Genomic DNA, 14672 nt, shown 5'->3' with positions numbered 1-14672 from the left:
GGTCAATATTATCAGTTTTAAAGATGCTTTTCTTAAGTCACTCATCAGAATTTTACATAATCTTATTACTATTATCTCCTACTTAAAAGCATTCTTCTGCAGAATAAGGCCTACAGTCCCATATTTCCTGAACCTAGAAGATACCTGTCATAACGAATGTGCCTATGCTTAGTCTCTCAGTCATGTCCCACTCTTTGGGACCCTGTGGACCCAGGTTCCTTGTCCATGGGATTCTTGAGGCAAGAATATTGGAGGGGGTAGCCATGCTTTCCTCCAAGGGATCTTCCCAACCCAGGGATCGAACCCAGGTCTCCTAAATTGCAGGTGGATTCTTTACCTCTGAGCCACTAGGGAAATCTATCATAAAGAATAGATAATCAACAATTTTTATTTAATAAATGTGCAAATTAATTACATATAGGAAGTCAAAACTGGCTTCACAAGGGTACTCCATACAGAAAATTAAAAGTACACTATATCAATAAATAAACAATAGCAAGGAGCTGAAAAGAGTCACAACAAGCTGAATAAGCAGTAAATATTTTATCTAGAACAAAGCTATGCTCCTAATTATTATATTTATGTTGATTTGAAATTAAGTATGGACAAATAAAATTAAGTTGATGCTGGACATAGTTCTTCTCTCTTTACCACCATTATTATTTTGACATCTTTCTTGATATTTTTATTCGTAAGCCCTTAAGAAGGGCTGAAAAGAATGTCTTGCTGAGATATTTTGGCTTGGCTTTGGCTGGAAAGGTATACACAAAATGCACATGGTCCAGAGAATTCAGGGCTTCTTGCTAGCAATGCGATTTTTTTGGCAGGGTGCCACAAAACAAAAGAGAATTTCAGAAATATATATATAACCTAATTTTTAAATTACACTTATTTTCTACAGCTATTTTTTTGGAAAATATAAGGAAGCTTTCTGTCATAAAAAAATCAATACCATTCTTATATAGGTGAATAATTGCTGTTTTGTATAAAGTTTTTGTCCCACCTTTGTAGCAGACAGGACCCACCAGATTATAAAGTGATTAATCGTTGATCTGAAAAGTTGATTGGGAGTAATCATTCTACCTTTACAAAATTAATTATAAAAACTGCTCTAACTCATTTTGCAACTTTTCGGACTCTTAACAAGGAACTGTGTTTGAAAAATGAAAACAGTATGGCTGGTATTATAATAGCGGGGATAATTAGCAAAGAAAAGGACTGTAACACTACAATAAAATAACGGTGTTCCATCATGGGACCTGACCCACTTTACTTTAAACTTGTGTCTGCAGTCTGGTGCTTGGTGATTCCTGGTTTTCTGCTTTGGAAACCAGGTTGGCTGAAGGAGCATTCCTTGGTCAGGAGCAAGCTTTCTTCAGAAGGTTCAAGAAAAATTGAAGGAAAGGAGGAAGGTGTAAATTCGGGGAGAGAGGGGCAGTGAGGAGGAAACATGGTGTGGCAAATTCGACCACATGCCTTGGAAACACACATACCACATACATAACTACAACTTCTCTCACTTTTTTACCTTTTCTGAATTCTGAAATGAGGATAAGTATTTTGCCTAAGGAAGAATTATGAAACAAAGCTGTTCTTCACTTACTCTAATTTTCGCTACTGGCTTTTCCCCTATTAGGTCTCTCTTGTCCTGAGTGGCCTGTTCCTATTTCCCACTTCATTAATCAAAACTTGCTCTCAGGAAAGAAGTTGACAAATACAGTCACACAAAGGCAAGAATAATGAATAGTATCCTGACCATTGTTACCCATTTCCAGACATTATCATCCATCTTGATAATCGTTATCACTCATACTGGCCGTGTCCTCAAATTCCCTTTCAGTTGTAAACATCAGGCAAATTGTGTTTCAATTGTTCATAGTTGGTGCTGAGGAGAAAATCTATTTCCTAATTGTGCACTGGCAATTTTTTCCTGAGGAATTTTGAATTTTTATTGGGAAAAAGGCTGTCCCATTTATCGATGATTGTCATGTGGTAAGGAGGTGAAAGAGGCCTGTATATAAGATGAGAGACTCACCATTCATCCTGAGAAATGAATGACGGACACCCCTCGTTTTGACAGATTTAAGAAAATCTATGGTTTATTTAGATGAATTTCCTGTGTGTTTCTCCGGTTAGTTTATGTCTGTAAGAATGGTCTTCTTTAATTTGAAGATTGTTGAGGATAGGAGCCATTTTTGATGATCCCTTTACCCTCTTTGTCTCTGAGCCCTGTTCAGTTCAGTCGCACAGTCATGTCTGACTCTTTGCAACACCATGGACTGCAGCATGCCAGGCTTCCCTGTCCATCTACAGCTCTCAGAGCTTGCTTAAAATCATGTTCATCAAGTCTGTGATGCCATCCAACCATATCATCCTCTATCATCCTCTTATCCTCCTGCTTTCAATCTTGCCCATAATCAGCATCTTTTCCAATGTCAGTTCTTCGAATCAGGTGGCCAAAGTACTGGAGTTTCAGCTTCAGCATCAGTCCTTCCAATGAATATTCAGGAATGATTTCCTTTAGGATGGACTGGTTTGATCTCCTGGCAGTCCAAGGAACTCTCGATGGTCTTCTCCAACACCACAGTTCAAAAGCATCAATTCTTCAGTGTTCAACTTTCTTTATAGTCCAACTCTCACATCCATACATGACTACTGGAAAACCATAGCTTTGACTAGACAGACCTTTGTTGGCAAAGTAATGTCTCTGCTTTTTAATATGCTGTCTAGTTGGTCAGAGCTTTTCTTCCAAGGAGCAGACTCTTTTAATTTCATGGCTGCAGTAACCATCCATAGTGATTTTTGTGCACCCCAAAATATAGTCTGCCACTGTTTCCATTGTTTTCCCATCTATTTGCCATAAAATGATGGGACTGGATGCTATGATCTTAGTTTTTTGAATGTTGACTTTTAAGTCAGTTTTTCTCTCTCCTTTCACTTTCACCAAGATGCTCTTTAGTTCCTCTTCACTTTCTGCCATAAGGGTGGTGTCATCTGCATATCTGAGGTTATTGATATTTCTTCCACAATCTTGATCTGTGCTTGTGCTTCATCCAGCCTTGCATTTCACATGATGGAATCTGCATACAAGTTAAAGATGCCAGCTGACAATATGCTGCCTTGAAGTATGACTTTCCCAGTTTGGAATTAGCTTGTTGTTCCACACCTGATTCTAACTGTTACTCCTTGAACTGTATACAGATTTCTCAGGAGGCAGGTAATGTGTTCTGGTATTCCCATCTTTTTATACAATCAAAGGCTTTGACATAATCAATAAAGCAGAAGTAGATAATTTTCTGGAATTCTCTTGCTTTCTCTATGATCCAACGGATATTTCCAATTTGATCTCATATTCCTCTGCCTTTTCTAAGTCCAGCTTGAACATCTAGAAGTTCTCAGTTCATGTACTGTTGAAGCCTGGCTTGGAGAATTTTGAGCATTACTTTGCTGGTGTGTAAGATGAGTGCAACTGTGTGGAAGTTTGAATGTTCTTTGGCACTGCCCTTCTTTGGGATTGGAATGAAAACTGACCTTTTCCAGTCCTATGTCCATTGCTGAATTTCCCAAATTTGCTGGCATACTGAGTGCAGCACTTTCACAGCATCATCATACAGGATTCGAAATAGTTCGACTGGAATTTCATCACCTCCACTAGCTTTGTTTATAGTGATGCTTCCTAAGGCCCACTTGACTTTGCATTCCAAGATGTCTGGCTCTTGGTGAGTGATTACACCTTCATGGTTTTCTGGGTCATAGAGATCTTTTTTGTACAGTTCTTCTGTGTATCCTTGCCACCTCTTCTTAATACCTTCTGCTTCTGTTAGGTCCATGCCATTTCTGTCCTTTATTGAGCCCATCTTTGCATGAAATGCTCCCTTGGTATCTCTAATTTTCTAGAAGAGATCTCTAGTCTTTCCTATTCTATTGTTTTCCTTTATTTCTTTGTATTGATCATTGAGGAAGGCTTTCTTATCTCTCCTTGCTATTCTTTGGAACTCTGCATTCAAATGGTTATATCTTTTGTTTTTTCCTTTGCCTTTATTTTCTGTTATTTTCTCAGCTATTTGTAAGGCCTCCTCAGACAACCATTTTGCCTTTCTGCATTTCTGTTTCTTGAGAATATACTTACCGCCTCCTGTACAATGTCAGGAATCTCTGTCCATAGTTCTTCAGGCACTCCGTGTATCAGATCTAATCCCTTGAATCTATTTATCACTTCCAATGTATAATCATAACGGGATTTGATTTAGGTAATACCTGTGGCCTGCCACAGGGGCAGGGGCTCTGGGTGCAGCTCCCTGGATCACACAGCCTGTGTCGCCATTAATCCCACCATTGAGACACCATTAACTCCACCAAGGCGTAATATGAGCTTAAGGAATGAATTTTGTCTCTGAGAGGACACTATACTTACCTAAATTCATGACAGGAGGATCCAAACTAAGTAGCTAATTGACATTTTATGATAGATATGGTCAAAAAGAAAAAAAACACAGGAGATTTATATTTTTTGCTTGCAAGTGATAGAAATCCAATTAAACTAATTTAGGCAGGAGGAAAATGTTGTTTTCATTACTTGTTCAAAAAGTTATTCATGTTGCTTTCTGGATATAGGCATGGCTATTCTATATGTTCAGCGAAGTTATTAGCTCTCTCTCTCAATATCTTCATTCTACTTCATTCACCCTTTTACAGACTATCTCTGCTGCAGCATGGCAACAAAATGAACCCTAGGTAGTTGTATTAGTAGAAAATCTGAAGGAATAACGGATTTTCTTAGAGTGAAGTCAAACTCCTTGAATTATAACTGGCTGCCTTCTCTGAGGCTCACTGTATTAGCAAGATATTGATTGCATTCAACAAGTGGCAAGAATACACAGAACTGAACAGAAAGGTCATCATGAACCAGATAATCACCTAGAGCAGACATCCTGGAGAGTGAAGTCAAGTGGACCTTAGGAAGTATCACTATGAACAAAGCTGATGGAGGTGATGGAATCCAGCTAAACTATTTCAAATCCTAAAATATGATGCTGTGAAACTGTTGCACTCAGTATTCAGCAAATTTGGAAAACTCAGCAGTGGCCACAGGACTGGAAAAGGTCAGTTTTCATTCCAACCCCAAAGAGGGCAATGCAAAAGAATATTCAGACTACCACACAATTTCACTCATTTCTCATGCTAGCAAAGTAAAGCTCAAAATTCTCCAAGCCAGGCTTCAACAGTACATGAACTGAGAACCTTCATTCAAGCTGGATTTCGAAAAGTTAGAGAAACCAGAGATCAAACTGCCAACATCCGTTGCATCATCGGAAAAACAAGAGAGTTCCAGAAAAACATCTACTTAACCTCACTGGCTATGTTAAAGCTTTTGACTATGTAGATCTCAACAAACTGTGGAAAATTCTTAAAGAAATGGGAATACCAGACCACTTTACCTGACTTCTGCGAAACCTGTATGCAGGTCAAGAAGCAATAGATAGAAGTGGACATGGAGCAATGAACTGGTTCAAATTTGGGAAAAGAGTATGTCAAGACTGTATACTGTCACCTTGCTTATTTAACTTCTATGCCAAGTACATCATGCAAAATACAAGGCTGGATGGACCACAAGCTGGAATCAAGATTGCTGGGAGAAATATCAGTAACCTCAGATACACAGATGACACCACTCTTATGGCAGAAAGTGAAGAAGAACTAAAGAGCCTCTTGATGATGATGAAGGAGGGGAGTAAAAAAGATGGCTTAAAATTCAACATTCAAAAAACTAAGATCATGGCGTCTGGGCCATCATTTCATGGCAAATAAATGGGGAAACAAACAGTGACAGACTTTATTTTCTTTGGCTCCAAAATTGCTATGGATGGTGACTTCAGCCATGAAATTAAAGCATGCTTGCTCCTTGGAAGAAAATCTATAATAAATCTAGACAGCATATTAAAAAGCAGAGAAATTACTTTGTCAACAAAGATGGGTATAACCAAAGCTACAATTTTTCCAGCTGTCAGGCAGGCACGGATATGAGAGTTGGACAGTATAAAAGGTGGAGCATTGAAGAATTGATGCTTTTGAACTGTGATGTTGGAGAAGACTCTTGAAAGTCCCTTGGACTGCAAGGAGATCCAACCAGTCCATCCTAAAGGAATTCAGTCCTGAATAGCCATTTTAAGGACTGATGCTGAAACTCTAATACTTTGGTCACCCAATGCAAAGACTGAACTTACTGGCAAAGAACCTGATACTAGGAAAGACTGAGGGCAAGAGAAGGGGACAATAGAGAATGAGATGGTTGGATGGCATCACTGACTCAATGGACCTGAATTTGAGCAAACTCTGGAAGATGGTGAAGGACAGGGAGCCTTGCATGCTATCGTCTATGGGGTTGCAAAGAGTTGGATACAATAGAGCTGTTGAACAACAACAACAATTTCACTCAATAGCTATAAAGGGTAGAAGAGATAGAAGAGTCACAATAGTGTATGTGGCTATTTAGATGTAGAATGTTATATCTATATCATGATATCACTCTTCATGCCCACTAAATTGCTTCAGTCATGTCTGACTGTGTGATTCTATGGACTATAACCCACCAGGCACCTCTGTCATGGGCTTCTCCCGGCAAGAATACTGGAGTGGGTTGCCATGACCTCCTACAGGAGATCTTCCTGACCCAGGGATCGAATCTACATCTCTTATATCTCTTGCATTGGCAGGTGGATTCTTTACCACTAGCACCACCTGGGAAGACTGATATCACTCCAGCCGTAGTCATGATTTGTCAGATGGTTGGAGTTCAGCCTATGCACCACAGAAACATTAGTGACCTGGAATTAGGTTTGAATCAGGAAACACCATTATACCAACACCATTTGGTATTTTTTAGAAATTGGTGAGAGTATTATTATTTATTTCAAATTCAGAAAAGTGTTAGAAAACATGAGTTCCTAGCCATATAATATAAATAGAAGAAACAGACATTGTTTTTGCAGAGCTTAAATTATGGAGGTCCACGCAGACAAATAGGGAGGCAGTTCCAATAAATAGCATTGATAAGCTCTACAATGAGACAAGTATAACGTATTATGGGTGAATTTATGAGGGAGTGCTAATCTAATTAGCCAGTGGGCAATTCAGGATATGAAGTTAGACAGCACTGGAAAGGAATGGGAACAATATGTGAGCCAATAAGTTGATTTTCAAAAGAAATACTTCGAAAAATATTCTTAATTACTTGTTTATTTGCTTTAACTATTACTAAATACCCGTGTTAGAATCCTTGAACAATTATCCTTTTTTCTTTCTTTCCCTCCACCAGTTGCTACCACCTTATATGTAACCCATTGATAGGTACTGTGTTTAGTCACTCAGTCATGTCCAACTCTTTGCGACCCCATGGACTGTAGTTCACCAGACTCCTCTGTCCATGGGGATTCTCCAGGCAAGAATACTGAAGTGGGTTGCCATGCCTTCCTCCAGGGGACTTTCCCAACCCAGAGATCGAACCCAGGTTTCCCACATTGCAGGCAGATTCTTTGCCATCTGAGCCACCAGGGAATCCCATTGATATAATGAGGGGGAAATAGTTCCTGCTTTAATTTTTGGATCTCACTTGATTTTTCACTGAGAACTCAATGATTTTAGTTGTAAGGCAGGAAAGCATCTCTTAGAACATTGAAAGGCAAGCTGTAACAAGCCTAGCCTGGAATAGTACAAAGAATCCTTGAATACACTTTTCAGGTTAGGCCCTTGTTGTAAAAGAAAGGAAATCAAATAGATGTGAGAGGCAAAAAATAATATAAAAAAGAGTTCAACTTTGCAGCTAGAAAAAGCCTGGCGAGAAGCCACAGGTATGTTACATAAGTAACAGAATTTTCTCCTAAGTCTCAGTTTCCCCATCTGAACAAAGGTAATAACATTTGTCTTCCAGGATTTAAACAAGATTCAAGTACACTATTATTCACTACTTAATACACAGCAGATGTTCAAAAAACAGTGGTTTAGTTCTTGATTATTAATAAATAGTGGTGATAATTTTTGAGAAGTGAAAGTTATTACTGGTATATTCTATTTATAAAATGACAGTTTGCAAATAAGAAAGAACTCATTTATTAACTTTCTAATACAGGTCAGGCTTTGTTCATGTTTATATTCTTTTGATTTTATCTCTTAATTTTAAAATCAAGAATAAGTGAAATTTCACTTGAGGAAGAATGGAGAATCAGAGTGGTCTAGTGAGGTTGAACAGATGTGTGTTCAAAATACAGCTCTAAACATTAATAGCTTAATGATGCCCTGAAGTGCTTGGCACAAATTAAATCATCATCATTTTTTTATTATTCATACTCTAAGTATCATAAATTGATTAATCTCATTGGGCTTTTGTGGAATATTGAGTATTACACGGGGAACATGAAGATGTTTAAGCAAAATGCATGGGATATAATTGAGATCTAAAAATTATTAATTAGCCTTCCCTTATTATATTCCAGGGAGAGCAAAGCCCAGGATTATCTAGAAAAATAAGGTAGAATTTGGAAGATGAGTATAAACTGGAGAGTTAAGTCCCTGAAGTTGATTGATACAGGAAGTTTTCACAAATTTTTAGTCTGGGTTTACTCTGTAATTGATTAGTCTTCTGCTTCACTTCTTTTGTCTTAAGATGAATTAGCATGAAATATATGGCCTAATAAGCAGGGCTATGGAGAAAATTCAAACAGTGAATTCTATTTCACTAATTCTCCCCATGGTTGAAAAAGAGTGAAAAAGTTGGCTTAAAGCTCAACATTCAGAAAACGAAGATCATGGCATCTGGTCCCATCACTTCATGGGAAATAGATGGGGAAACAGTAGAAACAGTGTCAGACTTTATTTTTGGGGGCTCCAAAATCAATGCAGATGGTGACTGCAGCCATGAAATTAAAAGACGCTTACTCCTCGTAAGGAAAGTTATGACCAACCTAGATAGCATATTCAAAAGCAGAGACATTACTTTGCCAACAAAGGTCCGTCTAGTCAAGGCTATGGTTTTTCCAGTGGTCATGTATGGATGTGAGAGTTGGACTGTGAAGAAAGCTGAGAGCTGAAGAATTGATGCTTTTGAACTCTGGTGTTCGACAAGACTCTTGAGAGTCCCTTGGACAGCAAGGAGATCCAACCAGTCCATTCTAAAGGAGATCAGTCCTGGGTGTTCTTTGGAAGGAATGATGCTAAAGCTGAAACTCCAGTACTTTGGCCACTTCATGTGAAGAGTTGACTCATTGGAAAAGACTCTGATGCTGGGAGGGATTGGGGGCAGGAGGAGAAGGGGGCTGACAGAGGATGAGATGGCTGGATGGCATCACCGACTCAATGGCCATGAGTCTGAGTGAACTCTGGGAGTTGGTGATGGACAGGGAGGGCTGGCATGCTGGGATTCATGGGGTCGCAAAGAGTTGGACATGACTCAGCGACTGAACTGAGCTGAATTCTCCCCATGGTTATCAAGAGGGTTTATGGAAAAAACTATGTAGAGAATGTTCTATCAGGATTATTTCAGGTTTAAAAGGGTGCCTCTGAAGTTTCTACTGGTGTATTTCAATTCAAACATCATTGAAGAGTATCAAAAAGCAAGAATCTACCGTAATGAGCTGATAGCTGGCCCTCCAACTCATGTTCACACACACACACACCACATACACAATGTTAGATTTCAATGACTGGCAGTGTCTAATTGCTCTCAGAGAGAGAGCATCACAGAATTTATATGCAGAGCTGAAGATTCTCTTGTGCATCACAGACCTAAAAGCATTAGCGAACTCTGCTGTCTAAGACAGCTTCTCCTGTAGGAAACAAATAATCTAACAATAATATTTATATCAATAGCTATAGGTTTTATTGGGTAATAAATATATTGCAACAATATACAAAATTCTTATGAATCTCTCTTTATAGGTAAAGAAATCAAAATTGAGAAAAGTTTACATAAATTGCTTAGAATTATCCAATTGGGTAACATGGTTTCAAATATACACTCACTGAGTTCAAAGCATGATTTCTTACCCACCTCATTTATGGCAGTAGGAAACCTGGCCTGTTCTTAGGGGGTTAAAAGTGATTAGTGGTCAAGAGGTGACTAATTCTTTTGTCTTCTGACTCTTTCACTTCCTTTCAGTTAGCCTGCTGATTTTCAAAACACTGAAATGTTCCTTATTGCCTAGGGAATCAAGTACAAATTCCTCAAGGTTTTCCATAATATGGCCCAAACCAGTGTTTCCAAAAAGCTTTCAGCACTCACTGAATGCAATAGTCAAACTGGATTATTTATTGTCCTCAGAACCTACAGGCTTTCACATGATTGTTTTTGCCGATGATAGTCCCTCTGATCCCTAGAGAAGGGAATGGCTACCTACTCCAGTATTCTTGCTTGGAGAATTCCATGGAAAAAAGAGCCTGGCAGGCTGTAGGTCCACAGGATCACCAAGAGTCAGACACAGCTGAGCAAATAATACACACATACTGCCTGAAAGATACCATTCTATCAGTTAAACTGTTGGCTATTTTTCAAGCATCAGGTTAATTCTCTCTTATGTAAGACTTGCTTGAACCCTACAGTCAGGTATTATCTCACTCATTGTAACACACAAGATTCATACCATTACTTTGCTCTGTATTATGGGTGAGAAAATTCCTAGAAAATATGCAACTGTATATTTTATGGCTTGATAAAGTGATCATCCTACAATCTATTATTATGCAGAATGATCACTCAGAAGAAGGTAGATAACATTAGAGGTCAAGTAGTTAGTAGAGCAATGATTTAAAGAGAAGCACAGAGGTTACAGCTGAACTCAAACCTAAATCACGAGAAAAAGCTGACAACTTATGGAAACAGAGAACACATCAGACAAAGGGAATGCCAATTGTGAAAGCTAGAGAGCAGAAAGAAGCCAGGTATATTCCTGGAACTTAGGGCCAGTAGGGCTGGAGCCTCATAAATGAAGAGGGAAGGGGTGTAGCATGACGTGGAATTGGAGAGTGAAGTGGGCCATGGAATGTCTTCTGAATTCAATGGATGGTAATGGAAGGGCATACAAACATTGAGATGGCATAATCTGATTTTCTGATTTAAATGTTCATTCTTGCCCTTTTGTGTAGAGTTGAATGGAGGAAAGAAAAATGGCAAAAAATTAGTTAGGAAGCCATTATCATAATTCAGATAAAAGGTGCTGATACTTAGGCCAGGATGGTGTCTGTGGATATGAGAAGAGTGTGGTTCTGGGTATACATTATTTTAGAGATAGGTAAAAGTGGAATCACAGTGGATGAGTAGAATATGCAAAGTATTAAAAAAATGAATTAAGAGGGGCTTTTATTTTCTTATTGTTTTGGCTGTGCTGGGTCTTTGCTGTGGCCCATGGACTCTTTGTTGTAGCACACAGGCTTTCTCTTGTTGCAGAGCAAGGGCTCTAGAGCACATGGGCTCAGTAGTTGCAACCTACAGGCTTAGTTGCCCCACAGTGTGTGGGATCAAACCCATGTCTCCTGCATTGGAAGAAGGATTCTTAACCACTGTACCATCAAGGAGGTCCCTAAGAGGGACTTTTAAAATGTTATGATATGCTGGGGGTGGGGGCTTCTCTGGTGACTCAGTAGTAAAAGAATCTGCCTACAAATGCAGGAGACTCATGAGACATGGGTTCAATCTCTGGGTTGGGAATATCCCCTGGAGGATGAAATGGCAACCCACCCTATTATTCTTGCCTTGGAAATCCCATGGACAAAGGAGCCTGGCCGGCTGTAGTCCATGGGATTGCAAAGAGTCAGATGTAACTGAGCAGGCAAGCACGATATACTGAGAAAACAGGGGTACCAAAAGTTTTAGAAAGAATTTAAAATGGTAGGCTTTGGGTGTGTTAAGATTGAAGTCATAATTGTAGTAAATTTAGATGTAAATTATATGGTTGGATATCAGGTGGGTCTAAGAGGAGTGAGTGATCAAGACTATATATAAAATGTGCAAGCTAGCCTTTGTAAAACCCAGTGAGAGTATAGATAAAAATAAAAGATCCACGCTGAGTCTTAAGCCATTTAACATCCAAAGGCTCAGTAGAGAAAAAGAGTCAGCAAAGGATGTTTAGGAAAAACAGCCAGAGGGAAGTGAAACAAAAACAAAAAGAAGAGACAGCACTAAGACCTGGAAATGAAAGTGTTTCAAGAAAGATGGTGTGGTCAGCTCCACTGAAAGCTACTCAGTGTCAAGAGCAGTACAGAAAATGATGTATGCATCATTACTGTACCCTTAATAAAAAGCATATCTGGGAAGTGATTGGGAGAGTGGCCACATAGGAATTGTTAAAGGGTGACTGAGACTTGTAGCTCTGGAAAAAAAAAAAAAAAAGACAGACTCAGGTAATGTGAGAAATATTTACAGAAAGCGTCTACCTGCAATGCAGGAGACCTGGATTTGATCCCTGGGTCGGGAAGATCCAGGAGAAGGAAATGGCAGCCCACTCCAGTATTCTTGCCTGGAGAATCCCATGGATGGAGGAGCCTGGTAGGGTACAGTCCACGGGGTCGCAAAGAGTCGGACACGACTTCACTTTCACTTTCAACTTTCTATAAGTTACATTTTGAACTTTAAACATAAAGAACAGAAGTCATACAGATGGTAATGATGCAAAAGAATGGTCAGCATAAGAACTGATACTGTGGTTGCCCTTTGGAAGATAATAATTACCAGTAACATAAGAGCTTGAAGTTTAAAGGCAGGGACAAAAATTTAGGTCCCCAAATTGGTGAGATAATACCGAAACACTTGCAGAAATTCTGCACACATGAAGGACTGCATTTCAAGAAGTTGTTTTTTTGTGACGGAAAATAATCTCCCCCAGAGAAAGCAAAATTAAAAGCAGATATTTCACATTATCCAAATGATCTAGATCAATAAAAATATTAAAATCAACACCAGAGATACCCCTGTGGTGTCTGAAAGAAGCAATTATTAAAACAAACAAACAAAGAGGCAACTGAAAATTCAGCCTGCAAGAGAATTCTTCAGTGGAAGGGAGGAGAGGGGGGACTACAAACATAAGTCCATAATTTAAAAAAAGGCAAGAATGATTGTATTAGCTTCCAAGAATACAATATCATATAATGAATTTAGCAAATGGAGATTGCAAAAAAAAAAAAAGTCTATTTAAAACAATGTCCCTTCTATAGATATATAAAAGGTTATATACTCTGAAAATTCCTCAAACTATAGATATTTTTTTCATGCTTGTGAGGCACAAAATAACTTTTAAAATATATAACTGTTACTTGAATAAGAAATTGGAATTTTAGGGACCAATATAGAAAAAAGATAAATGAAACCAGAGTGATAAAGTAACACTGAAGCTCTGTTTAGTGGAGAAATTTAAAACATTAAGGATTTTTTGCTAACGTTTTTATTGTGAAAGGTTTTGAACATACTAAAAAGATGAACAGGGAGAATTCACATTTTCACCACCTAAATTCTGCCGTTAACATTTATAATATTTGCATTCTTACATATCCACCCATTTATCCACCTATCCTTTATTCTATCTTATTTTTGATGCCTGCCAAAGTAAATTTTGATGCCTGCTAAAGTGGCTTCCCTCGTGGCATAGAAAGTAAAAAATTTGCCTGCAATGCAGAGACCTGGATTCGATCCCTGGGTAGGGAAGATCCCCTGGAGAAGGGAATGGCAACCCACTCCAGTATGCTTGCCTAGAGAATTCCTTGGACAGAGGAGCCTGGTGGGTTATAATCCCTGGGGTTGCAAAGAGTTGGACACGACTGAGCAACTTTCACTTTCACTTTTCAAAATAAATTACAGATATCAGTACACATTACTCTCAATATTTTGGGATACACATCATTAATTGGAATTCTTTTTATATAAAATCCAACATTTTTCTTTTTATATAAAATCTATATGCATTTGAAGGCATAATTTTAACTGAGTTTTGGCAGTTGCATAAATCTGTGAAATCTAGCACCTATTAGGATATAGACTGCTACCATATTACCACCATTTCAGAAAGCTCTATGATGACCATTCCCAATAAATATCCCTGCCACTTCCACAGGGAAACATCTTCTTGATTTTTTCTTATCTTAAAATATTTGATATAAAATGAATCACATTGTATATACTTTATTGGGTAAGAATTTTTTCACTTATCATTAATATATTTGAGATTTATTCCTGTTATTGCTTCTATCCATTATTCACTCCATTTAACTCTGAATATATTTTACTGTGTGAGTATACTATAGTTTTTATATTCATTTTCTTTTTAACTAGAAGTTTCAGAGGCCAATGCTATAACAATTTCAAAGAACAAGTAGTATTCATTTCACATAAAACTATTTCAAATATGTTACCACAGCTGCAAAAGGACAATTTGAAAAAGAAAAATCATAGTCAATCTGGCTTATTAATATTGGTGCAAATATATCTGTTAGGATTTTAGCAAATATGAGCCAATAGTCTCTAACAGAAGAAAGAAGCCAACAGTTTCGTCAGTCAAACACACATGCAAATAGTCATCACTACCAAGTGGAGTTTAACCTAAGAATATGAGGGTGGTTTGCTTTTCAGATGATTATACATATTTGTAGATGGATAGGAAAAAGCATCATCTTCATGATTTATTACCAGAAAAGCA

Source organism: Capricornis sumatraensis, chromosome 8 (assembly GCF_032405125.1).
Source record: "Capricornis sumatraensis isolate serow.1 chromosome 8, serow.2, whole genome shotgun sequence".
Taxonomy (NCBI): domain Eukaryota; kingdom Metazoa; phylum Chordata; class Mammalia; order Artiodactyla; family Bovidae; genus Capricornis; species Capricornis sumatraensis.
This window is presented reverse-complemented; position numbering follows the sequence as displayed.